The 25,716-nt window shown below is 38.7% G+C and overlaps 1 protein-coding gene and 1 long non-coding RNA gene across 2 annotated transcripts in view; both read left to right on the top strand.

Annotated features, from left to right (window-relative positions):
* The first annotated feature begins 6,119 nt into the window (after nt 1-6,119).
* On the top strand, nt 6,120-13,877 carry LOC309391782. Its single transcript, XR_014175333.1, has 3 exons — nt 6,120-7,089; nt 11,370-11,452; nt 13,436-13,877. It is a non-coding gene; the product is annotated as an uncharacterized lncRNA (long non-coding RNA).
* A 3,532-nt stretch (nt 13,878-17,409) lies between these two features.
* SEMA5A (semaphorin 5A) overlaps nt 17,410-25,716 on the top strand; it is a 208,813-nt gene continuing 200,506 nt past the window's right edge. The window contains exon 1 of the mRNA XM_081952502.1: nt 17,410-17,827. The gene's annotated coding sequence lies outside the window, so the exon portion shown is untranslated. The remainder of the gene's footprint in view (nt 17,828-25,716) is intronic.

Genomic DNA, 25,716 nt, shown 5'->3' on the forward strand with positions numbered 1-25,716 from the left:
GATGATTTTATTGATAATGTTGTGGCTTATTAAAGTTGTTTAAATATACCCAATATCATTGCATTTTTAGACAGAAAAATAGCAGAAGCCAGACAGTGGATAAAAAAGAGTGGAGAACAGTTTTGCATGGGAGGTCAGAAATTTAAGCAAAGGCATCACAGCTTCCATGGAAAAAGGTCAAGATACGTAAGAATTAAGAATTTGGCACTACGTATTTGTCCAAGTTTGGCAATGGCCAAAAAGGCTGTTTCCTTGTTCAGCTAAAAAAATCCCAAAATTATAGGCAGCCCATATAGGAACAGGATTACTGTTTGGACACAAGGCATTGTGGAGGTACAGATAGTACAATTAGTTTTTAAATCTTAGGAAGCACTTTCCAGTTTTTAAAGGACAATGCTTAATGGCATGGAAGAGGTAAGTACAAAACATTTTATGAATTTGTAGATTAATGATGTAAAGCCCGGATTCTCTCTCTCTAAAAAGAACTTTGAGAATACAATATCTTTTTTTTGTACATTATGTTAAAATTATTTTAGGACTTGTTTGTTTTTTATTTTATGGTTGCAGAGTCAGACAGGTGTTTAGATTGGATTTGGCATTTTTATCCACCTATTACGTCCTTTTCATAATATTATAATATACACACAAATATAAAATCACAGCTGCCAGTCGTTTAGTTGGTTAGGCCTCCATATGCACTGAGTTCCCAAGAACCTAGAATGTCCTAATGTTTCAGTGTCGTATTTGTGCAGATCCAGACAGTGACTTTTATCATTGACAGTTGAAAATTTTGTTAATCTGCAGATTTTCTAAATGGCAACCAAATTTGTTTTATATGTATTTTCATCTCAATATGGCAGGAGAAAAAGTTTTGTAGGTCTGCACAGGACTATATGGCTAACATGGAGAAGCTATGAGAATCAGAAAAAAACGCCTTCAGGAATGGAATAGATTTGTTTTATAAGTATAATTGCACTTTTTACTACCATCAACTTCTCAAGTAGTAAGAAGGGGAAAAGTGTCTATTAAAAGGAACTCATTGGAAGGTAAAGAAATAATCTACTTGTGCTGAAGTGAAAAGCTTCTAAAATGGCTAATAGTGGCATAGCTCCGCGTGCAAGATGTGTTATCACTACAGTCATGTTGGGAGTGTTGAAACGCTTCATGGTACCTTACTTACCATGTACTTTTATCAGAAGCTGTTGGGTAGATTTCTCCTTCCTCATTATCATCAATTGGAAGGAGAAAAAACAGCAAACTCACGTCCTCAATCTTTTGAGATGACCCAAAAAGATACATTGTTAATGGCACTAATGGCACAGAGAGATCAAAGAGAACTAGGAGCAGCACATTTCCCCTATCCAAATCTTATTTCAGTCATCTAGGGGCACAATAAAGGCAGCATCCATCAAATGCTTATACCTGGCATTTTTCTGAAATGGCTGTTAAGTCATCTTCATCCTCTAGAGGGCAGTGCACAAACTTCTACAACCATTTCCACAAATTTCCTCTGAAATAGGTTAGACATTGGATGATATTGTGTCTACTTTCAGGCCAGGGATTCCTCTGTGAAGAAGATTAGGAGAAGAACATAATGAGAAATGGGGTGTGAGGGCGGTGGTAGGTGCAATATCCACATCAAAGAATGGTATCAAACCTCATCATAACCTGATCAGAATCTCATTCAACCAGCCTATGGTGCACTGCTAACTGTGGGATAAATCGGTAAACCAAGCAAGTGAACAGTGCTCTCAGCTAGAGTGAAAAGCACAATCATAGTAGCCCTACTTAGAATTAGTCTCGGCTAGAGATTAGGACAAATAAATGTCAGGTGTGCTGACATGAAGACCAAGTGTTTCCTGTATTTAATTCCCACAGTGAATGCACTCTATTAGAACAGGGCTCTGCTGTGTTCTGACCATGTGTAGTTGTGTACAAACTTTTCTCAAGTGGCTTAACTCTTAATTCATTCTGTTGAATAATGCTTCCTTGCCCCAACATTTCTATTAAAGAAAGGTAACATCTATCAGACCAAGCTTGTGAGGCTCCTGAATGTTTGACCATTCAGTTTAGATTCTGCACTGACATGCCAAGTTTTTAAGGCAGAAACAAGATTTTTTTAAACAAGATAATAAAAATATGGTTGTATTTTGTTTTAAAGGTGTTTTTTCAGGAGGCAACTGGTCTTGTTTTTTTCTTTGAAGACATTTTACTTCCCATTCAAGCTTCTTCAGCTCTGACTGGATGGTGGGGAATGGAAGGATTTATATTCCTTGCAGACAGCTGGTCATTTGCATCCTTTTTGAGGGTTATTGAAGCACTTGGAGATTTATCTGTGTCCTCAGGGTCACCTGAGTACTGCTATTGATTCCTGTAGTCTACACTCCCTCTGGAAATCTGTTCATACTCCCACACCATTCAAAGGGTGTTCATTCCAAATTGGGACAATTTTTGGGACAACCATGATCTGGATGACTGAGAAGGTCTACCGAATTATGGTTATACTTTAAACTCTTATTTAAGGAGAGACTGTTTTAAAATCAAAACTGAAAAGTGTTTTGCACTTCCTTGGAGAAACAGATCCACTCAATTCATGTATGTTGTATGATTTTGCCATGAATGAGGTAGCTCGTACATACGTTAAATATGCATCACTCTGTCTCTTTTGGGATAAGCTACATTATGTAGAATGCAGAAAAGGAGTAAGAAATACAAGCCAGACAAACTAAAGACATTATATTATAAAAAGAAAAGGAAACATCGCTAAAATTAGTTTGCTCCAACATTTGTGATATCTCTCTGCACCACTGTAAGCTATCAAGCCATGCTTGCTTCCACCAAATCATACACTGGAATTTTTCATCTTTTTCTTGTGTTTTTTTCCCTTTTATATCATACACTAGAATTTGATGTAGTAGCATGCAGGATGATTTATAGCAATCAGCCAACAAAGTATTACAGATAGGCATTGCTGAGCACCAGTCAAAGAACATATTCTGCAAGGAAAACAGTCACTAAGAATCCCACAGATGCCTTCAATATTATCATCTACTTACATGACCAACCATACTTTGGCAAAGAAACAAGACAGAATTGAAAAATAGATGCTGCAGCTGGCTGTTCACTCACTCATCACATTTCTCTGTGAAAGGTAACTGCATCAGCAGAGGACCAGTAAATACATAGACTGAGATTGTTCTACCTGAAGATCTCCACAAAGAGGGTTTGAATTTAGCCTATATTTAATTGTTTCACCCCTTCCTGAAATCCAGTGTAGCTCCTTTTCAAAGTTACTGCCCTGTCAATGGATGGAATCTTCTAGATATTGACTTGGGGGTATTTACAATCCCAGTTATTGCTAAGCAGAAACTCAGTTTATGTAGAGAGCAGAATATTGTATTTATGAAGTGCTGGAACAAAACTTTCAGAATGTTTTCAGTCCAGATTTGTGAGGGAAGGAAATGTTGAATGATGGTGGTGATGATGATATTGTTCGGAGTAAAATTTCCTAACAGCTCAAAGGACAAATATGTTTCTAGAGACTAAGATAAGGACAGAGAAGACCCTGGAAATACAGAATGTAGAAAGCCAAACACTGGAGCCATAGAGAAGCAACAAAATATTCTGTAAGCTGCCTTGAGTCACTATGTGCAAATAGGCAGTAATATATATTCCACAAATAAATAAATATATTAATGAATGAATGAATGAATGAATGAATGAATGAATGAATAAATAAATAAAAGTTGAGAAATGGAATGAGGCTATACCTTTATTCAAATCACCCAATCCATTCTTTGAGTAAATGTTTTCAGTTAGAATGTACAGCAAGAATGGTTTTATACTGTACATTTATAACTGAACAATCATCAAAAACCAGAGAGGAGATTGATTTTTTCATGATTTTTCACGAGAAATGCTCCCCCCCCAATCTTTTTATAAAGGGTACAAAAGAGTTTATAAAAGGGAGGTGTTGGAGCAAAATAAACTTCCTGTTGCCAAGGAAATGAAGCTCCCCTCCCCTCCAAGATCCACTTGCCAGATTAAAAATGTCTATGTTGCCTCCATATTCTACTACTGCAAATTATGTATAATTAAGTTCAACCAGAGCAGAGTCAAGGCAAAAGCCTTGCTGTGCACCATAGGCAAACAATGAAACAACCAGCTCAGCAAAGGGCCCCTTCTCTTCCACATGTGACAGCCAGTGTCCTCAGCAGGAACCATAGTTGAATTGTTCCATAGAATCATGATTTTAATTATATGACTCCTGATGATTGAAAATCATGCGATGCAAAAATGCGAACAAAACAGCAGCATCTTGGCACTGTAACCCAGATGGAAAGAAAGTCTGGCAGCTTCTCTCTTCTCTTGAAGATTCAGTTATGCTTATTTTGTGTGCATATAATATATAAAATTATAGGCATTCATATATAATTAACTTGTAGCATGAAGGCATGGCTTATCTTACTTTATTTTGGACGGTACCTAAGCTGGCCATAAGCAAACACAATCCCCCCACCAAGACATATTTCTTAGAAAAATGACTCGGTTTACTAATGCTAGGAAATAAAAGTCTTGGCTAATATATAACCATGTTCATTATCAGGTGCTATAGTGCTCTACAAATCTTTCAAAAGAAATTGTTTTTTGAATGACTAGATCCCTGGGGGTATATGATTTCAGCTTGGCAGTGTGATTAATATTTGCACTAACATTAACAGTTGAAATCGTTTATTATGTTTGCTTGACAATCTTTGTGAATTTTTTAAAGTTCACAGAATGTATCATAGCTGCACAATTTGATTTAAAACTGAGAACAGTGATCACTCTGGGTGGACTGTGCTCTCAAAAACAACAGAAAGAGTGAACGGTGGAGGGATGAACTGTATTTTTCTTTCAGGGATTGCACCTGTTCTCGTCCTCCAGGAATTTCCTAAAAGCCCCAAATCTCAGAGGAGCTGGTTGTATTGTTTTCTGCTCCCTGAGTGATAACAAGTCACTGAGTCAGCAGAGATTCATAGTGTGATGAGAAAACACTGGATGTCCATGAATGGATAGATAGGGAACAAACAGGGATGTATATAGGAGTACGATCTCTGAAAACGCCACTGTTTCTAGCCATAGGCATTTCTCCTTATTCTTTCTCTCTCTTGTCTTATGGTACATATTGATCACAGATGCTCCACCCAATAAGTCAAATATACCTGTATGGCATGGTGTCTGAATATGGTCCAAAAAGTGTATTACAGTCCAACTATTATAGATTGGCATGCGAGGTCCCTTGTGTGTGGATGTTAAAAAAAAGTCAAGATGGTGGCTGAGAGCAGGAGGGACGAGCACCCCCTTTTTATATGCATCATCCATATATGCCACACATATAAAAAAGGGATGGAGTCTTAGTTGCACAATTGCGATTAGCATCTTGATTTGTTTTTACTCTCTTACCACTTCACACCCCGAATAAGCAGTTTAAGCCTTAGATCTCTCTTGTATTTCTTCAGTCAAGTTTGCTCATTGCCTGTATTCTCCTTAATTTATTTGTTTCTAACCTGATTTAAGTTTACACATGTATAAAGTAATTGTTGCTGTTGGTATTTAATAAACAACAAGACATGTTTTCATGTATTTTGAAAGAAACCTAATCTTAATTACCACAGCATTCTCTAGGTCTTTATGCAGCTACTAGCTCAAAAATGCATTGAATAAAAATACTGTCAGATATGTCAGAGGAGTCTTCTAATGTTTCAAAGTACATTTTCTGTACATATTTAAACCAGATCAATGCTATTTTATTACAGGAAATTAAGAGTCCTAAATGAGAAATTATCTGCATGTCAAGGAACCTGTTAGATATTAACACTAGCTACCATGGTTTCCATTCTGGTCCTCTGTTCGGGCGGGAACAGAGGTTTAATCTGATTGGCTAAGAGGTCTGACAGCTCCCTATAAAAGGAGAGCTGTCAGACCGAACAGTTGCTGGATTGTACATGACTGATATAATAAAGAGCTGTTGTTGCATTAAGCCTGAGTCTGCCTTCTCATTGCCCTATCTAACAGAACCTAGGACAATTAAAAATCTGGGAGTTTAAATGGTAATGTCCAGCATAAAATTTGTTCACTTAAATTACAGACCCTTAAGGTATAATTAGGAGGATATCTCACTGCCTTTCTTTCCACCCAGACAGGATCACATTGCAGCAAGCAGCTTGGCCTTGCTAGATGGGCTAATAAGGACATGAGAGGATCCCCAAGGACTTAAGTTACGTGACATTAGTTTTCTTCTTCCTTTGATTGGAGACATCTAGCAGGGCATGGGCATAATTACAGATGCTTATTTTATTATTTTCATTTTTAAACTATATGTTTCTGTAACAGAATGATGCAATGGCTGAAGCGAGTAACCTATGGGGAAGGGAGAAGAACTGTAAAATTAATTTTGGAAAACAGTGAAGCTTAGTTCTGAGTGGATGAGTAGGGCTGAATATTTAGATTGCTTTATAAAATATCCTGGTCTGGTTTAATGAGAAGTTATAGGATCTCATAGAAACAAAGAGCCAAATGAATCTTTTGGAGAAGGAAGGAAATATAATAAAAGCCGCAATTAAAAATTATAAAACCACTGCCTGTATATTTCTTCTTTGATGGAGAGTTTCTAATAATCTTTGATTCATCGGCTTGTTCTTAGTCTTATTTTTCCTTACTGTAAATATGTAGGTTCTAAAGTTAGCTAAAAGCAGGAAAACCTTGATCAAACCAGAATCACTTTCATTCAAAGAACCATGAACCTGTTACTTCGTACTTGGCATAAAGATAGCTTTGGCTATTTTTTAATATATTTTTATTCAAGTTTCACAAAACACATAAAAACTAACAGAAACAAATAAAGAGCAGAAGCAAGCAAGCAAGAAGAAAAGCAAAAGTGCAAAAACAAACAAACAGAAGCTTCTAATTTCTTTGCAGCAAATATGTGTACATTTACAAATTCTCTTTTACTGTATGATTATAAAAAAAATAAACACCCTATTTTTTTTCTGGATAGGTGGTGGTCTTCAATGCAGTTAAGGATGAAAAGGAAGTTGGTGTTTAAAGGTAAATAAAGAGGATTGTTTTCTCTTGTTCCTGTTTACGCTCCAAACTTGCCATCTTCCCTTTTCCCCTTTCCCTTCTATCGGAATTGAGGTGAAAAGCAATCACATCAAAAAGGGTAAAACTAGAAGTTCTCCAAGATTGTGTTGTGGCCAAAACCTGTCTCACCTAAAGCAACGTAATCACTTTGAAGACACACTGTAATTTTATTTACATGCATACAAGTATATACTGGACCGTCAGCAAAACTTTAATGCTTTGCTAAGTGGCCATAAGAAAATGCAGAAACAGAATACTGTATACCTTTGGCCCACTACATTGCAAGGCAAAACAAACAAAAAGGCAGACAGGGTGGAAATTACAGTATGACTTTGAAAATATTTTAGATAAACCATTCTGTTTGGTCTTGTTATTGTTTGTCCTTTTCTATTAGGTCAGCATGCTCACCATTCTATCTTTTGAGATATGCTTGGTGAATAGAAACAATTCAGTTTACTAGTCACAGGTTTTTAACCTAATCTTCTCGTCCTTCTCAGGGCCAATTCAGCTGGCTGTGGATACTTTTTTGTTTGTTGGTTTACAAGGGCACATTAAGCAGTTCATATGCATGGGGAGAAGCATCTCAAACATTATCACCACATATTAAATAGTTGTCAGAAATTCACGTATTGCATTAAGCCATTCCTTTTTTTTTTTGCTCCTACATTGCTTTCCTCCTAAAAGTGCACATAATGTACATATGCACCCATTTTGGCTTAGCACAATGGATGAACTTGAGCATTATATTTTGTTAACCTTAGTTTATGACTTAGTGTTAAGTATACCCTTGATGTGTTAAACTCTGAGAAGAGGGATAATTTAAAAACGTCCTTTGGCAGACTCCTTTTTCAAAGGATTCCTTCATAAACAATAATTATAATAGCTGCCACTAAACTTCCTGACACACCCTAGTCTGTTTGTCAGGGGAATTGTTGGCTATTCTACCAAGGACTTATTCTTTCATGCCCCAGTTTTTCTGATAAGAAAACTAGAAAGTAAAGTGTTTTGGATTTTCCTGCCACAGCCCAAAAATACAGATATTAAACAAACTTTTTTTTTATCAGCAAGCAGTAGCTGTATACAGGTAGTCCTCAACTTAGGACCATAAATTTATGTTATTAAGTGAAACATTTGTTAAGTAACTTTTCCCCTATTTTATGACCTTTCTTGCCATGGTTGTTAAGTGAATTATTGCAGTTGATAAGTTAGTAACCTGGTTGTTAAGTAAACCTGGCTTCCCCATTGACTTTGCTTGTGAGAAGGTCACAAAAGGTGATCACATGACCTTTGGACAGAATAATGATATGAACCTGTTGCCAAGTTTCTGAGTTTTGATCACATGACCAAGGGGATGCTGCAAAGGTCATAAGTGTGAAACATGGTCATAAACCACATTTTTCAGTGCCATTGTAACTTTGAATGGTCACGAAATGAACTGTTGTAAGTCGAGGACTACCTGTAATAGGGCAGTCTTCCATAGAATAAAGGTTTTAATGAAAAATCCCCTTCTAAGAATGAAGAATGGAGGCTAATCTATAGATATAAAGGCAACGAACATACACAACAGAATTCAGATAAAAATCAATGCTGACAGCTTTGTTCAACTAATACATAAGCCTGCTGAATAAGCTCTGGGATTTCCATGCACATTCACTGCATAGAGGTTGGTCGGAGGGAGAGCATTTGAGTTTCCTGCTTGGTTGTTCATAGGCAAGACACTCTTGTTACTATTATCTCTCTTGCTTTCTCATTCCTAAGGCAATACAAGCCCCTTTGCTGCCAAGCAAGCAGAATACATAATACAACAACTGTAATTTAAGTTCCTGAAGTGAAAGAGGCACTTTTGGTTCTCTTGTTTGCTGACTCCACAGATTGTTCATGACAGGAGAGAATCTGTTAATAATGTCAACTGTTCCATAATGCTGGACAGGAGAAGATGCAAGAAGGGAGGTGACTGATAACAAACAGTGGTCAAAGAGAGCAGATTAAATTCAGCAAAGTGAAAGCTTCCCCATAATGTTTACTGAGATTTCCACATGGCTGTTCTCTTTACCCCCAATTCTTCCAAAGCATTGTGACACTACCCGACAAGTATTCTCACCATTGAGACCAGCATTCCCAATGAATGGAACACCAAAATCAGCATCCAGCCTCTGCTCCCTTCCTTTTCTACCTTTCATTGTCACTTGTGGTTTTGATGAAGATTGAGATGAAACAGTCTGAGAGAGGCAGGATGAATCAAAGTCAATGTCTTCCTCCCTTTGAGATCACAGTCACCAGTCACTGATTCCCACCAGCTGACCTCCAGGTCTTGGATACCAAATAGAAACATGTCCTCTTTTTGCAGGGAGAGCGATGGGAGTGGGGTGGGGGGAGGGGAGCTTAAAACACTGAATCTGTGTTTCATCCCACCATATAAACTATCCCAATTCCTATTATGCTATTGCAATGCTTTCCCATTGCTGTGTCTGTTTTTGTTTTTGTTTTAATTTTATGCTTGTCTTCCTCCACTCCATCAGCTTTTGAATTCTATGGTCTCGCTGACAAAAAGCCACATTTTTGCTCATCTTACTTTGTAAACTGCTCTATGTGCTGGCAGTTGGTTGCATTTATTGCCTAGTGACTTGTTTGCTCCTGACTTAGCATTTGAATACAACCATTGTCTTTCAATCATTTGAATATTTATATCCATATTTATTGAATATTTGCTCAAAAGGGGATAAATACTTAAGCATTTGGTTTGCTACAATTCCAAACATATTTCATATATTTTGTGAATACTGGCCTTGTTCTACTGACTAAAAAGCTTTTGTAAGCTGCTGCTGTATTCCTTCAAAATGTATAAATGCCTTGCTTTTTCAATAATTGCTATTAGCTTTTAAATCCATACTTTTTGTTTAACAGTGTGTACATGTTACAGTTTGAAAAGGTTGAAGCTGGCCCATATTATAGCCAATCATTAGCAAGTAGTTGAAATCATGTTATGTTTCTTCTCACAGTTTCAAAGTTAGCTAACTCCCAAGTAGTAAAATAAAACAGAACACATTATTCAATATACAACAATATCAGCATTGTTTTCTGGAATGTCATAGTTTAAGGCTTCTGTTTAAATAAAATTCTATCCATTAACCTCAAGATTCTTTGTCATACGAAATTGAGTTTGTTCCTAACTAGAATATTAATTATCATTATTCCATCTATTTCTGGAATATGTTCTACTGTTACAGATAACTGCTAAAATACTTTCTCAGTAAGTCCTATATGGCAGCAGCAATAGTACGATTTTGTTTCAGTGTTATGGTTTTATATTTTGTAATTATCCCTTCTTGGATTTATCATTTAAACATTCTTCTTAAAGAAATATTGATTTTTACAAATAAGAAATAAATAGCAAATTGAAAATTGTACTATGCATCATTTGAGTATAGCTATGGTATGTTTAGAAACCAAGGGAATTCTGTTCAGAAATAAGAAAGATGTTGATCAATGAATTTGGTAGTTCCTGACTTAATGATTTGTCACACATCTTTAACTTGAGTTGGTTAGAACAGTAGCATAGATCTATATTTAGGATTGTTTAGAACTTTTGAAAATATATAATATATAAAATATATTTTTATAATATATAAAATTATATATACATAATTTTATATGTTATGCATTATATATTATGACAACACAGTGGCTCCATGGTTAAGACACTGGACTTGTTATCTGGGAAGCTGGTAGCCCAAGTTTGAGACTCAAACGCCACGTGATGGGGTGAGCTCCTGTCCTTGCCCCAGCTCCTGCCAACCTAGCAGTTAAAAAGCATGCAAATGAAGGTAGATAAATAGGTATCACTTTGATGAGAAGGTAACAGCACTCCGTGATGTCATGCTGCCTACATGACCAAGGAAATAATTTTGAATAGCGCTAGCTCAATGGCCTTGAAATGGAGATGAGCCGCACCCCCTGTAGTTGATAACGACGTGCGGAGTAATTCTTAAACCTTTTTAAACAATACCATACCATACCCTATTTGTTCTATTGTATTAGATTATATTAGTTTGCCACGTAGCCAGATGTTCAGACTGGATTTGGAAATTTTAACCACCTATTGAGTCCTTCCCAAGGACCTGGGATAGGCAGATGTTGATGTTTTATGGTGTTAGAGGTATTGTTGTGTGATGTAAGCTGTTCTGAGTAAAGCTGTTTTTTGTAATTGATGCAAAATATTACGTGCATTATTATTTTATTCCTAGGTACTTCTGAAAGGAGAAAAAAGTTCCATGCTGATTTCATTAAAGCAAGATTTTGTGCATTTGGCATTATAATAAGTAGATGAGTAAGTAAGCAAATATCTGCACTCAATAACCCTGTCTTTGTACCGTGACCTTTGAATCTCATGTATAATAAATATATCAATATTTTATATGTCTGGTTAAGTAAATTGTAATCCACAAAGCCTATGCTAATAAATTGGTGCTTTTATTACTCCAAGTAGCAACATAATTTTACAATATACAGGTGGAACTCAAAAAATTAAAATAGGGTGCAAAAGTTCATTTATTTCAGTAATGCAACTTAAAAGGTGAAACTAATATATGAGATAGACTCATTACATGCAAAGCAAGATAGTTCAAGCCATGATTTGTCATAATTGTGATGATTATGGCGTACAGCTCATGAAAACCCCAAATCCACCATCTCAGAAAATTAGAATATTACATGCAATCAATAAAACAAAAATTGTACATACAACAATATCGGACCTCTGAAAAGTATAAGCATGCATATGTACTCAGTACTTGGTTTGGGCCCCTTTTGCAGCAATTACTGCCTCAATGTGGCATGGCATGGAAGCTATCAGCCTGTGGTATTGCTGAGGTGTTATGGAAGACCAGAGTTTGCTGGCCGATCAAGCACAGTAATCCCCCGGTCATTGAACCAGGTTTTGGTGCTTTTGGCAGTGTGGGCAGGTGCCAGGTCCTGCTGGAAAATGAAGTCAGCATCCCCATAAAGCTCATCTGCGGAAGGAAGGAAATGCTCCAAAATCTCCTGGTAGATGACTGCGTTGATCCTGGATTTAATGAAGCACAGTGGACCAACGCCAGCAGATGACATGGCTCCCCAAATCAACACAGACTGTGGAAACTTCACACTGGACTTCAAGCATCTTGCAGTGTGTGCCTCTCCATTCTTCCTCCATACTCTGGGTCCTTGGTTTCTAAATGAGATGCAAAAGTTGCTCTCATCAGAAAAGAGGACTTTGGACCATTGAGCAACAGACCAGGTCTGTTTTTCTTTAACCCTGGTAAGACACTTCTGATGTTTGTTGTTCAGGAGCGGCTTGACAAGAGGAATGCGACATTTGAAGCCCATGTCCAGGATCCGTCTGTGTGTGGTGGCTCTTGATGCACTGACTCCAGCCTCAGTCCACTCCTTGTGAAAATCCCCAACACTTTTGAATGGCCTTTTCCTGACAATCCTCTCCAGGCTGTGGTCATCCCTGCTGCTTGTGCACCTTTTTCTTCCACACTTTTCCCTTCCACATAACTTTCCATTCATGTGCTTTGATACAGCACTTTGGGAACATCCAACTTCTTTTGCAATTACCTTTTGAGGCTTTCCCTCCTTATGGAGGGTGTCAATGTGGTTTTCTGCACAACTGTCAGGTCAGCAGTCTTTCCCATGATTGTGATTCCTACTGAACCAGACTGAGAGACTATTTAAAGGCTCAGGAACCCTTTGCAGGTGTTATGGCTTAATTAGCTCATTAGAGTGGGACACTTTGAGTCTAGAATATTGCACCTTTTCACAATATTCTAATGTTCTGAGTTTGTGGATTTGGGGGCCAAAGTTTTTGTATCTAACAAATACGTAAGATTAGGAATGCCTAGTAAGGAATTGGGTCCAAAATTTCTAGGTCCATTCCCAATAGTGAAGATAGTTAACCCAGTTACAATTTGACTTAGTCTACCCAGAAGTCTAGGGAAAATTGACGCAGAATTTCATTGTAGCTTGTTGAAACCAGTAATTGGGTCTAGCATAAGAGCATCCACCCAAGCTCACTTTCCTCCTGTAGTGATAGAAGGGGAAACACAATCTGAGGTTGAAAAAATTGTAGACTCCAGGCTGAATAGGGATCGCTTACAGTACTTAGTGCACTGGAAGGGTTACCCTTTGTCTGAAGCTACTTGGGCGAAAAGTTGGAGCCTAAAAGTGGAGAAGTTAGTAAAACAATTCCATGAGAAGTTTCCCGATAGGCCTGGGGAAGGAAGAGGTGGTTAATTTTGTTATGTTAACTTTTATGTTATTCTCTTTTCAGGAAACGTTTTTCTTCTGAGGAGAGGCCGCCTGTCAGGCCTGTAGTTATATTCCTTTTAGAATCTTTGGCCTGCCACACTTTCTATTATTTTCCTATGCTGTTTCATTAGTATAGTAGTTGGGAGGGGGGAGTAGAATTGTGGAATGTGTTGTTGTGATTCTTTCTAGAAGCTCAAGATCATCTTTTGTCTCCGCACCTTAACACCTGACTGGAAGCAGAGGGTGTAGAAGCCAGCGTGGAAGATGAAAATTGGACCATGTGATGGATTATGGGTGTGGGGATAAGATCATGAACTTTCAATGGGTGGGATCCCAGGAAGCAAATCAGATTTGGGATTTCATAGCACAATGCCAACATGTTTGTCTTATTAAATTGGAGTTTTAAGGATAGCTCTGTCTTGAATTCTGATTTAATTCTGCATGATATTTGGAACGCTGACATACACTTTCCCCCAGCCCCGGAAGGATCCAGCCCAGCTTCACTGATTACATGTTTGAAAAGGCAATGTGGCTCTGCCTACAAACTACACTTCGGGAGGGAGAAGCGAGCCAGAGTCCTTCCCTCCAGCCTTTGCCCAAAGCCCCGCACCAGGAGGATGAAGTTTGAATTCCTCCCCCTCCTTCCGACCTACATGTACCTTTTCTAGCTGTTTCAGAGAGAATTTCAACTCTGCTCTTGCCTCGGGTCCTCTGAAGAAGCCCCGCCCAAACAAGCACCCTCTACTATGAGGCAGGAGAACTGTGTGCCTCACCTACGTCAGGAATTTTTAGGCTTTTAACCCTTGCTTAACTCTGCTCGAGTGATCATAAAATGCCTAAAGTCAGACTAGATGAGGTATGCAGTTCTCCTGCCTCATAGTAGAGGGCACTTCTTCAGAGGCTTTTTTAAACAGTTAAGCAGAGTCATCCATGGTGAGGCAGCAACTAGCTCAGCCTGACCTCAGCTCTCGCCTTTTTCCTTTTTCCTTTTTTTCTTCTTTTCATGATGACAGTGGTGAGGCTGTGCCTACCCTGACTGCATGTCGCTGAACTCTGCCCATTGTCAGAAGTCGAATCATGACCAGCTCAAGGTTGATTCAACCTTCCATCCTTCTGAAGTCGGTAAAATGAAGATTCAGATTGTTGTTGAATGTAACTCACCTTCCTTATGCTGGTCTTTGTCTATAATAAAGATTTGATTGGCTTCAGAAGAGACCCTGGCTAATTTCTTGGGCTATAAATGGGTTGGGGGAGGGAAGCACTTTCATCATACACGAATGATGTGAGATGTTGCAAAACAGAGCAGAGTAGAAACATGGCCAGATGAGTTAATCCTACATTATTGTAACAAAAACATGTGTGGGTCACTAAAACATAGTTTGTTTTGGCTTAGTGTGTGACCAAGCCATCATTGGATAGGATGCACAACAGGTTCTGTGGAAATCAGCCACTGAATCCGTTGCCATAATAGCTGGCTGAAAGAGTTGAAAAATGGTGAATATTTCCCCTCAATAAGAAGAGATCTTTGGATAAATTTTCTAGTCCGCCTGACGGGGAGAATTACTTAATTTTCACCTTCTGTTATACAAACCTCTTAACCCGTTAATCTCTTAATCTCTGAGGAATGAAGGCAGTTGGGAGCCTGCCTGCAATCTTTGATAGTTCTTTTACAAAGACTTTACTAAATGCTGTACTAATTCAATTTATTAACTTAATCAGCTAGAAAATATAGTCCAATGAAACATCTAGTGACAGCAAAAGCAATTTAATTTAAATGCAGTCCTAATAGAATACCTAATGTTAAGTTTATTTTAAAAATAATACAGTGATGAAATTTGATGAAATTTTGTTGCTTGAAATTGCAATCCAGTGGACAACCTCTTGGGAGCAGCAAACCTCGAGAACCACAGTGGGACTTATTTTTAAGTAAGCATGCACAGAATTGCTTGTTATCAACAGGGCAATCAGAAAGTTAAGGACCATTAATACCTATATAACAATAACATTTGAATCTATAAAGCTCAAAATATCTTTTAAGTCAGACTCTTCGGATGTCTCCACTTTCTCAATGTTCTGACATATTTTAATGTGAACATCTGGTATTGAAGAATATGCAGTATATAAAATCATGCAAATATAATTTTCCTTGAATGAGGTCAGCTAGCACAGGGATTGTTTAGCCTTTTTATCAGTGATGGCGATCTGTAGGGGGAGCTCTCTCTTCACACTGCAAAACTGATCCAAAGATTTGATTAGTCTGGCTGAAAATCCAGCAAGCTTCTATTATAGCAGATTCAGCAAGCTTCTATTATAGTTCAACAGATACTACATTAGTAATCAAAATTGTGAACCTTTCCAAAATGGCAATTAAGTAGTCATCCATTGAGTGATATAAATCAATCAAAACACCAGAGGGTACCTACTATATATTCATGTCTTACCCAAAATCTTCCAAATAATGAAAACAGTCCATTTAAAGTTCAAGACTGTTTCTCAAGACTGTCACTAAAACTGGGAAATAGTTTAGCTGTCTGAGTAACTCGTTGAAAGACTAACACTTAGGAGGACATGTCCCAAATACAATGCCTACCTTTTTTCTTGACTAATATTCATACAAGAATAGAAAGATATTTGCAGGAAACAGTTGGTAGTAACTCAACTAAAGGCCAAAGTTACCTCAAGAAAATTTTGGATTCTGCATCCACTGCCAACATACCTATCTTCACTCTAGCCTGATGGAAGAAAATGCATGCAGACCATTAATGTTGTTATTTCACCTTTTTTAATTAACTATTGTACACATTACACAGACTTATCACCTAATAAAATCATCTCATCTACAGTCATGGAAAAGTATGGGCACTTCCCTGGAAAAACTGAAGTCAAGAGAAATTGAAAGTGTTAACATTTCTTTATATTTTGGCCATAAAGGCAGGCTACAAACCTATGCGCTGATGAGTCAATTTTACTGGAGACGGTGAGATACTATTCTAAAGGAAAATCAAAAGACAAAATTTCCACGGACAGTTCTCGGACAAGCATCTTCTGTGTGTGTATGAGCCAACCTTTAGATATATTACTAGGAACACATTGTCATCATCCGTGCATGGAATACATGAGTCTTTACTTTTATTCTAACCACCTATGCCAGGGGTGTCCAAACTTGGCAACTTTAAGACTTGTGGACTTCAACTCCCAGAATTCTGGGAGTTGAAGTCCACAAGTCTTAAAGTTGCCAAGTTTGGACACCCCTGACCTATGCATTTCTAAGAGCTTAGGTCTCACAGGCACAGCACCTTACTCAATTTCCCATCCCTTAATTACTGACACTTAAACCTAAATTGATTCTTCCTTAAAGGGCTGGTTGAAGGGATGCCAAAAACTCATGGGAGTTTTTAAGGCCAGTCTACAGAACTGCAGTTTGACTTACTCACTTGGTCAGGTTATTGCTTGGTATTGCAATACCATTTGAAAGGTTCCCTGGAGGAGGTTGGAGAGCTAAACAGAAGACCTGGGGGAACTAGGGTGGGGAGAGTTTGAAAGGCTGCAACAGATAATTCTGCCACTGTGGTGCTCTCTCGATTTTGACACCTAACTTTTATAAGTCCTTCTTCACAGGCTGAAAGGCAGAAGCTGAACTTTAGGCCAGTCCCTGGACAGCCCTGTTTGGCTGCTAAGAAGCGATTAGGCTGCAGCCGCAAAGATGCCAAAGGGAGGCCCTTCAAAATCGGGCGCGCTAGGGGATGGGGAGCCTATCTGGGCCCCCTCGGCCGCTTTCTTTGCCTCGAAGCTCTCCAGAAAGTAGACACAGAAGGGAGACGTGACTACTTTCCAACGGGAAGGGTGGGAGGGCTGGTACTCAAAGCTCGCTCCGTGGTTGTTGGACGTGAAGAAGAGAAGTGGGCGAGGCCACCCTTTAGCGACTCCCTCCGCGGCGGGAGGCGAAGAGGGCTGGCCGGCTCCAATTCCACATCCTTCCCCGCGAGGGCCGAAGGAGGAGCAACAACCGCGGCAGCAACTGGCCGATCGCACATGCAGCAGCTCCGGCGCCGCCTCCCCGTCAGGTCCTCCAGCGGGGACTTGCTGCTGGCGCCGCTCTCCGCTCCCTTTCACAGCCCGCTAATTTCCCCGTTTAGCATCTCGGAGAGTGCTGCCGGCGAGTGACTCCCTCCGCCCTGGGGAGCCAGCCGTCCAGGGTCTGTGCCCCACCCGCCTGCAGCCGCTCTCTTACTCCCCACCTCTCCGGAACCCTCCCGAGCGCTCCGGGTTGCGTCCTGGGGTTGGATCGGCGGTGCAAGTACTACTCGACCCGAGCCCCTTTCGGAGGATAGTTCTGCGGTGACCACAGTCTTCTTCTTCTTCTGCCCTTTCCTTGAAACGGAGGTGTGCAAAAAGTGAAGCCTTCCCGACAAAGGTGAGAGTCGGTCGCGCCCTACAGCCTCGCCCCCCCTCCCCCCCCGTTTATCGGAAAGGATAAAGGCTTAGTCGATTTCCGTCGGTTTGTACTTATTTTAGTTGGGAAGGTTGCGCAGCGGGCAGACTCAAGAGGGTAGATCTCTCAGTTCGCAGGGTTTGCTCCTTAAAGACTTTGCGTGCATTTCCTTGCCAGGCTTTGTCGCGGTTTCACCAAAACAAAATCCGCGCGTACGCGGGATCGCGGCGTGTATGTGTTTGTGTGGGCGCCTCGCGTTGCCTTCAAAAACTAAAAATGGGACGCGTTGGACTGTTCTATGTGTCGGTCTGAGGAATGCGAGGGAATATTCAGAAGTGGAGGTAACGACGCTGAGCGGTGGTGGTTTTAAAGGAGTTACACTACAGGTCTCCTTGCCCTGTAGGCAGAGAAACTTTGGATTTGGGTAGGACAAGGGAGAAATGTGTTCATACGATTTTGCAAAGGATGGTCTGTATATTGTAGCCAGTGGTGGGTTTCAAATTTTTTAGAACCTCTTCTGTAGGTGTGGCCTGCTTTGTGGGAGTGGCTTGCCAAGTGACTGAGTGGGAGTGGCTTGGCAGTCATGTGACTGGGTGGGCATGGCCAACTTGTAAAATGTGGTGAAACTCACTTAACAACGCTCTTGCTTAGCAACCAAAATGTTGGCTCAGGAACTCTTGCATTGAAGCATGCAAGTCTTAAAGCTGTCAAGTTACAAGACCCTTGCACCACTAACCCTTTAGAAAAAAACTCCCAGGGGTGTTCAAACTTGACAGCTTTAAGACTTGTGGACTTCAACTCCCAGAATTCCTCCTCCAGTCATGTTGGTTCAGGAACTCCCGCATTGAAGTGTGCAAGTCTTAAAGCTGTCAAGTTATAAGACCCTTGCACCCCTAACCCTTTAGAAAAAAAACCCCAGGGGTGTTCAAACTTGATAGCTTTAAGACTTGTGGACTTCAACTCCCAGAATTCCTCCTCTCATTCTTCATCTTGATGATGTGCGGACAAGCGGGGGGGGGGAGCTGGAACCGGTTCTAAACGGCACTGTAGATTTGTGGAACCTCTTCTATAGAAGAGGTTAGAACTGGCAGGAACCTACCCCTGATTGTAGCTCAACTTTTGTATTGTGTCTGCTTTAAAACGTTTGCTTCCAGCATCCTGCAGCTTTAAGCTAATTGGAGCTAAATCAGGTAAATTTAGAATTTTCAAATAGCGAGGTAGCCCTTTAGGTATTGCTCCAAGGGCTCCAATTACAATTGGGACAACACGTGATTTCTTTTTCCACAGTCGCTCAACCTCAATTTGCAAGTCCCGGTATTTTGTGATTTTTTCTTGCTGTTTATCTTCAATTCGTGCATCACCAGGTATTGCAATGTCAATGAACCATACTTTTTTCTTTTCAATTATTGTTATGTCAGGTGTGTTGTAAGCCAAGTGCCTGTCAGTCTGGATTCTGAAGTCCCACAAGATTTTGCCTTTCTCGTTCTCTAAAACCTTCTCAATCTTATGGTCCCAGTGGTTTTTGCTGTACTCAGATCCAAACTTTTGGCACAATTTCCAGTGAATAATCTTAGCAATGCAGTCATGGCGTTGTAGGTAGTCAGTTTGTGAAATTTTGCTGCACCCGCTGATCAAGTGGTCGACTGTCTCATCTTTCTCATTACAGAGGCGACATTTTCTGTTGGTGGTAACATTTTGGATTTTTGCCTTCATGCAGTTTGTGGCTAAGGCTTGTTCTTGAGCTGCCAAAATAAAGCCTTCTGTTTCTTTTTTTTCAGTACTCCTGATCTTAACCAGTTCCAAGTTAGTTTTTGGTCAGCTTTGCCTTCAATACTTTTCAAGTATTGGCCATGCATAGCTTTGCTTTTCCAATTTTCAGCTCGCTTCTCAATTACTTCTTTCTTATATTCAGCTTTTAACTTAGTTGCCTTCAAAAGACCTCCTTTATTTACTTCCTTAATCATTGGTTCTTCACTTTTCTGGATGTTATTATTATTATTGTTGCTGTTGTTGTTGTTGTTATTATTATTATTATTATTATTATTATTATTATTATTATTATTATTAACAACTTTACTCATTAAACATGAAACTCAGCCAACTGAATATTCAAAAATTCATTACAAATACCAGTGACTGGTGCTAATGGTTGATACGGTTTGCTGCCAGCGTCCTAGGTATCAACCAAGTACCTTCTTAAAATATAAGATGTTCTGAGTAGCACAGTTTTTTGCAGTTCTGCTGGTGTTATTGCAGGAAGCTGCAATTTGTTGATGTATCTTGTAAAATTCTTGGACATGGTGCCAAGTGCCCCAATGATAATGGGTATCACTGTTACATGCTTCATCCATGGCCGTGTAGTTTCGATGGCTAGGTCGCAATATTTCATTATTTTTTCTAGTTCTTTTTCTTCGACTCTGGCATCTCCAGGAACAGCGATTTCAATAAACTGTACACTTTGGCCCTCTACAACCGTGATATCTGGCATGTTGTGCTCCAAATGACGATCTGTTTTTATTTGAAAGTCCCACAAGATCTTCGCCTTCTCATTTTCGATAACTTTTTCCATTTATGTTCCCATGACTTTCTGGATACAGGTAAATCATATTTTTTACATAGTGACCAGCAGATTAATTTAGCAACTCGATCATGTCTAGCTTTATAATCAGTTTGTGCAATTTTGCTGCATTCACATATTAAATGTGAAACAGTTTCGACTTTGTTATTGCAAAGTCGGCAGTTTGGGTTGTCAGTGGATTTTTGTATCTTCGCTTTCATGGCATTAGTTTGTAGCGCTTGTTCTTGAGCAGCCAATATTAAACCTTCCATTTCTTTCTTGAGAGTTCCCATCTTAAGCCATCTCCATGTCAAGTTGTCATCACATTTTCCTTCAATGTTTTTCAAGTGCTGTCCATGCAAAGCTTTGGTTTTCCATCTATTTAATCTGTCTATTATTATTATTATTATTATTATTATTATTATTATTATTATTATTATTATTATTATTAAAACTCTGGTTGAAGAAGACGTTAGTGGTGTGCAAAGAGCAGGGAGGAAATTCAGATAGTTCCACAGAGCAAAACTGCTCACGGTGTTTTTTTGTATTCCTGATGTTTTGTAAAAAAGAGAAAGGAGGCATTTGCTGGCTAAGTTCTTTTAAGATCCACAAACAGCAAATAAAAGCGGGATCTAACTTGGCTTTAGCAATAGCACCTACACTTATATACCACTCCATAGTGCTGCATACCAATCTCTGTGTTTGCAATATCGGCACATTGCCCCCAACGATCTGGGTCTCATTTTACCAATCACAGAAAGATGGAAGGCTGAGCAACCTAAAACTCCAGGCTGTGGGCAGAGTTAGCCTGCAATACTGCATTCTAGCCACTGTGTCACAAGGGCTCTTTAGTAGAATGCTATACTCTTTGTTCTCAGCAAGAGAGCAGTTTTGTAATGGAGTCCTACCCGTGCTTACTAGGATGCACATAAATCTAAATTTTGAGCATCATAAAAGTTTCTTTTGGGCTGATCTTGCCTCCTGATGACTTTGTGGACACCTGTGTGTAGTACAGCAAAGGCTTGCTATTTCTGGATGTCCTTTCAACTTCCCATTGTGGGATTTCTGAGTGGATGCTGATTCAAGTACTAATTGGGTTTAAGTTTGCCTTGTTTGGGAAGATTAGCCGAGATGACTAGTCAATAGTGTTGTAAACTAAGAAAACAAAAAGACAAGATATTATCCATCTGTGTTTTAAAATATATTTTGCATCATCGAGGAAGCAAACATATAAGACAGTAGCCTCTTTCCCAATATCTTCATGCATAAACCTTTCATTCTGTACTGTGAAGTTAAATTACCAATATTTAAGTCAATTTATATTTTAACAATTTATACAGTATTCTTTTCTATTAAATATAAGAACTAGAATGTGCAACCCTGAACTGTGTTCAAGAGTTCAAGCAATAAATACTTTAAATATCAAAAGAAGGAGGTGTTGTTCAGACGACTGTATAACTGATAGATCTCCTTCTAGCCTTGCAGGATCATTTCTTGCAATTATAGAAATATCTCATTCTTGTTATTATTCTATTAATCTTCAAGCTATTGCTGTATTATGTTAAAATGGGCATCTACAATAATCTTTCAGGACCGAAGTATGCAGTATATCTTCAGCTTATTGGAGCTCAGTTTTGTCCAGGTACAGTGAACAAAATTCATTCATCATTTTACACATTGATAGTGCCATTTTATGCATTTATAAACTAGTATTATACATGCAAAAATCTCATTTACTGCTTAGCAAACATTTATTTCATATATTAGTCTAGTGAACCAGTGCATGTAAAATATATTCCCCAAAAGGGAGCTATAAAAGTAATACAAGACTATGTCATAGCAACTAGTGTTATGTTCTAAATATCACATGCAAGTTATCTGCATTTATTCGTTTCTTCCAATAGATATGAAATATTTCTCTTGAAACAATACATTTAAATTTATAAAACTACATTAATGTTCACTTAGCAAACAATTCAGTTATTCACACCATGTCTTCATATACTCTCAAATATCAAATTAATACTTACCAGCTACTGTTTATGAACAGCAATTATTGGTTTATTAATTTATATTGAAGTCCTGTAATAGTAGAGGGAATTCTGGGAGTGTTTATTATTTCCTCTCTACACTTTGCCTCTCCAGTTTGGCTTTCCCCATTTCTTAACTAAGCATGATTGTAAAAATTAAAAGACAGGCACGATAACAAAATAGAAGGTAAAATTCTATAGTTTTCAAGGAAAGTGGAATCTTTTGAGGAGTGAAATATACTCATTCTAAAATGGCCCAATGTGGTCAATTTTCCAGTACAGTAGATTAACACCAACAATCAAGTAGCAAACAATACCCCAATCAAGGAACTGCCAAATAAGCTAACAGGAAACAACAGCATAATCAAAGAACCAACAAGACCACTCACACCAATAGTGACAGGGCAAGCCATTAAAATGCAAAATGAGAAGAAACTCCACTCCCTACTAGCATTGATAATGTTACGTAGTAATGTTCCTTAACTGACTGTAGAAATTCTTTGAAAGAAAACAGGATAGTTTTGCCAGACAAACTTCTGAAATAGCACATGAAACCTCTGTACATATATCTTAAGAACATATGGAGGCATAACATGCAAGTATGGTATACATTACCATGGTTAAATAGTCATCTTTCAAATATTAGTTTTCCCCACATACTCAGTTTAAATGAAGCTCAGCTGCCTAAATCTATTGCTGCTTTTCATCACAATATATTTATATTCAACTTAACCATCTGAGTTTACTTGAGGTACTCTCAGTCCAAGATGAATTATTGCCTTTAGGCACCATCAAGACTGTCCGGAGATAGTTGATTTTGAAGACTTAATACCTCCCTATGGTATCGATTCAGATGTAAACCAATTAATATACCCAGAAAGGATTCCTAGATCATCAATTAATTTTGTTGGTTTTGGTTTGGGTCCCTCAGAATCATCAATAAATACCAACATGTTGTCTAAAAATGGGGTTACACTGCTTTCTATTCCAGTACGAATTAGAACATGAATTTCAGTATAGCCTTTGATCTAACTATAGTTGCTAATGGTTCCAAACTAAATCAAGCAGTAAAAGAGAGAGAAGTGCCCTGAGGGAAAATAAAACTTTGAAAATAATTAAAAATATGCATTGCCAATGCATTTTATCAAAAGCCTTCTCACTATCCAATGAAATGTTGACACCTGGATCCACCTTAGGATTATTTAAAGCTGTAAGATTTACTGATGTATCAGCATCTCATCTACAACAAAGAAATCCTGCTTGATCAGGATGTACCAGGTGTGCTAGTACAGTGCCTTCTTGGGTTGGTTGGCAAGTTAATAAAATTTCTAAATAAATAGCATTTCTCCATTTTTATTCATTAATGAAATAGGTCTATTTTTAGTACAACATACATCATTCTGATTTGGTTGAGGAATAACAGTTCTGTAAGCTGATGGAGTACCAGACACAAACATTCTGATAAATACTGAATAGATTAAGAGCTGAAATACTGGTATTGTATTTGGTTTATACTATTATTTATGTAAACCAACTTGGCAATGGCATTCTTCTTCATACTATCATACTATGTTTCATATTATCATACTCTGCCTGAATAAAAAGGTAATTTCTTCAAGATGACCTTGGCTCCTTGTGATTACATCCATTCAATTTTGTTTCTAACATTAGGGAAATATTTGCTATTGCCTTATTCCATGATGCTTTTTTCAATTTTCCAGTCTAGTGAACAGCCATGGAATTCCAAGTGATTTCCCATCCAAGTTTTAACCAGGGCCAAGTTGCTTACCTTTTAAGAATTGCCAATGTGAGCTAGACTCTTCTACCTTAGTGTGCGTTCAGCTTTTTGATGCCATATCTAGTGAAAACTGAGCTAAAAGAAACATTCATTTCCTACCAAATCCTTATGGATTTTTTTTGTAAATAGAAACTTTGAAATATTAAATTTGTGTTTTCATGCATTATGCAGCAGTTGCCCTAACTATTGAAATAAAAACCCGAGTTTTTGTTGCTTTATTAAATATGTCAAAAGTTTACAAGATCAGTGCTTGAATTTCAAAAATCTCACTATATCTGTGTTAACTCACGGTCTGCCTTTGCAGAAAGCAATTTGTTTGCTCTCATATTTGTCACTACTTTACTTCCAGTGTAATAGCATCAGAGACTATAATATGTAGCTACTTAAAAATTCAATAACATTAAAGCCAGATTGAGTTGCAAGTGGATTCCAAGTTATTTTACTTGTTTTATCCAAATACTTCATAAGGACTCATAGATCAAATATTCAAATAACAACATTGCAGTGTAATATTAAAAGCTAAGACCCAGAATGAAAAAAAAGTACAGAATTACTTTTTAGAATTAAGAAGGTAGGATCGTAAAAGGGAAGAATCATATTTACCCCTAAATAGTGAAATAAAATCACTATATAATCTAAATACAGGTATTTACAGTTTGTTTAGTGCCTCTTCAAATTTATCACGGCACTGAAAAAAGTGATTTATGGCTGTTTTTCAGTGTTATGACCTTTGCAACATCCCCATGGTCATGTGATCAAAATTCAGATGCTTGACAACTGGTTCATATTTATGACCGTTGCTGTGTCCCAAGGTTATGTGATCCTCTTTTGCAACCTTTTGACAAGCAAAGTCAGTGGGGAAATTGGATTCATTTAACAACTGGGTTACTAATTTATCAACTGCAGTGATTTACCTAACAACTGAGGCAAGAAAGCTCATAAAACTCAACACATATATCACTTAACTAGAGAAATTTGGGGCTTAATTGTGGTCGTATGTGAAGGACAGTGGTGGGTTCCGGATTCCGTTCCAACCAGTTCTGTTGGAATGGTGTACTTGCCTGTGATGCTTTCACAAGCCTCCGCAACACTCCAGCTGCTCAGCGGAGCAGAGCACAGGCGCCATACGCACCATGCATGTGCGCGGAAGTGCCAAAAGCTTAAAGCACAGGTAAGGAGCTCGGGTCGGCGGGTGGGCCCTCCATAGCACCGTACCGGAATGGTACCCAGTGCTCCGGGCAGGCTCCGGTACGCCCGTACCGGGGCGTACCACCTGCAACCCACCACTGGTCAAGGACTACCTGTAGGTTCACACCACTTTCCTTGGCTTGACAATGCCCTATCCATCAAATGCTGGAAGGTGGCAGAGCCCATAAGGCCAAATGGAACTTTGGAAACTAACAGTCTTTAAGGCAGGGGTGTCCAAACTTGGCAACTTTAAGACTTGTGGACTTCAACTCCCAGAATTCCCCAGCCAGCAGAGCTG

The sequence above is a fragment of the Natrix helvetica genome (assembly GCF_964273705.1).
Source record: "Natrix helvetica genome assembly, chromosome: 4".
Lineage (NCBI taxonomy): Eukaryota > Metazoa > Chordata > Lepidosauria > Squamata > Natricidae > Natrix > Natrix helvetica.